Raw genomic sequence first — 2560 nt, 5'->3', positions numbered from 1 at the left:
GAAAATTAACATCTTTCAAGAGATTTAAAAATATAAATAATGAGAAGATAGTATTGTAAGTTTCAAACTTGGACAATAAAACGTAAAAAGAAGAAAGCACTTGAGAAATCTTAAAACAACCTCACACATTGAGGACAAAAAGCCAAGTACAAATGTGTACTGAGCCTAGATTCAGTCCCTGCGTTAATCAAAGATTCTGGATTCAAGGAGTTCTTGTATCCCCTGGAAGCAATGATTAGAGATCCTCCAGGTCAGTTAAGTCCACAGCCACTTTCAAGAAGAGGATGTCATCTTGAATGGAGGTGCTTTTGGCATTCTCCAAAGTGGAATGAGTCACAAAGCGAGGACAGCCAGAGGCGATGATCTTCTCCCCATCAAGTCTCTTAAAGCTGCTGCTATTGGGATCAGCCTTGAAGGTCTCCATAATGCGGTTCTTTTTGACACTCTGGTCCAAAGGCATCAGGGTCACCCTCTGCCTGAAGGCCACTGCAAAAGTGGTCAGACTCCTCTCGCATCACCAGGGTTTAAGGACAGTTAAGTCCCCTTCCCGGATCCATCCAGGTTCGGGTAGGCTCTAGCGCAGAGGCTGTAGCCATATCAGCTGGGGTAGAAGGTCTGGCTGAAGATGGATACTGTATGTCCGCCCAGCGCCTCCTTCTTCAGTCAACTTCCAGATGAGCTTCCCGTTATAGCAAGCACTTTCTAGCAGTTTAAATGGCTCTTCGTTTTAATTCAGCTGTGCTTTATGAATATTAATGTGGGCATTATGTTTGTTAGTCTCTGCTTCCAAAACAACTAATCTTTGGTCTTTGGTTTCTAGCAGGGTGATTTTCGGTTTTACTGTATCAATTGTTTCCACCGAAGGCCTCAGATCAAACTTGCATTGTTGCTGGTTAACCATTTGTAATAACTGACGCAGCTGAACTTCTAGGCAAGTGGACCTGTCAACGTGACTGGCAAGAACATGCGTATTTAAGAGAAAGCTTCCGTTTTTGCCCAACAACTGTGTAAATTGCTTGAAATCATTTTTAAATTTATTTACAGTTTTTGCTAGCTGCTGGATTTTGCTTTCTCTTTGTTCTAGGCTCTTATATGAGTCAGAAATCTTTTCCTCTAGTTGGAAGTTCTTTTCTAAATGAGACCAGAAGCCTGTGGTCCCGTAAGGCTGAACGCTCATGGTCCTGCAGGTTCCCCCGTTTATCCTTTGGAGTACAGACCCAGCCCTTAAAAGGACAGTCTCGTTCAGCTTCAGGACACATGGCCAGGGGTTCATCCACCTCAGTTCTTGGAATAATCTGCAAACACTTGTTGGGACAAGATACTGGGTACCCCGAACACACGTTTTCCTCGTGATTCTGTAGACTGATGACTACCACATCCTTTTTGCAATAAGGCATTTTCCCCCTGGAAAACGGCAGTAGACGCTCAAATGCTCTTTCAGACCTTTGCTGAGGACTGGCTCCGGGCAGTTTTCCTTCGAGCGCTGCCCAGGCCCGAACGGGCAGGGCTGAACTGGGGGTCCTGGTATCGCCCCAGAATAATCTTGGCATTATATCCGGGAGCCTTTTTTGCAAAATGCATACAAACTGAGGACTTCCCTTGCGCAGTAATTGTCTTTAAACACCTCCTGAGATTTGATCACCTCCTTATCTACAGGGCAGAGGGGGACTGCGCTCAGTTCCCTGGGGGACAGGAGCAGTGTTGGCGGAAGCGGTGCCCGCAGCCCGTCTGGGGGGTGAAGCACCCAGCGGCGGAAGGCACGTTTGTAGCGCTTTTGCAACGGCTCCACAAACTGGTGCTCCGCGTCTGGCTCGAAGACCAAGGAAATGGAGTTGCCAGAATTCTGGCAGTTGAAACCACAGGGTACATGTCCTTGCTTCCCAGAATAGGCCATCCTGGGGTTGGCAGCGGCGGCGGCGAAGGGGCTCGGCTCTCAGCCCCACGGCCGGGGCGCAGGGCCCTGCCCGCAGAGGGATTTTTTTTTTTTTTAATCATGAAAAGCTGTTGGATTCTCTATTTTTTTTTTTTTTTTCTGTGTCTGTTGAGGTTATCGTGTGTTACTTTTGTCCCTTATTCTAAATATAAGATATTATATCATTTGATTTTTGGATGTTAAGCGAATCTTGGAAGCCTGGAATTGCAATCTTGGAAGCCTGGAAGCCTTGGAAGTGCAATTACGCACTTGGCTATGATACGTGTCTATGGGGTCGCACAGAGTTGGACTCGACTGAAGCGACTTAGCAGCAGCAGCATGATATGTTTTCCATTTTTAATTATTACTAGATTCATTTTTACAGCAATATGTCGATAACATTTATGTACACATTTATAAGGGGTATTGTTTTGCAGTTTTCTTGTTGTGTCTATCTAGTTTTGTTATCATCACAGAAGTGATCTCGTAGAATGAGTAGAGAAGTGTTTCCTTTTCTTCTACATTTTGAAAGAAATAGTGAATGTTTTCCTATTGATTCTTGAAATGTTTTATCAATACCACCATTGAAATTATTTGGTCCAGGATGTGTCCTTATTGAAACTTCTAAGTTATTAATTCAATCACTTT

The 2560-nt window shown here is 44.5% G+C and overlaps 1 pseudogene; it reads right to left on the bottom strand.

Annotated features, from left to right (window-relative positions):
• Positions 1 to 235: 235 nt before the first annotated feature.
• On the bottom strand, positions 236 to 1894 carry LOC122447204 (annotated as a pseudogene).
• Positions 1895 to 2560: the final 666 nt, after the last annotated feature.

This window comes from Cervus canadensis, chromosome 9 (assembly GCF_019320065.1).
Source record: "Cervus canadensis isolate Bull #8, Minnesota chromosome 9, ASM1932006v1, whole genome shotgun sequence".
NCBI lineage: Eukaryota > Metazoa > Chordata > Mammalia > Artiodactyla > Cervidae > Cervus > Cervus canadensis.
The sequence above is the reverse complement of the archived record's forward strand: the minus strand, read 5'-3'. Positions and strand labels throughout refer to the sequence as shown.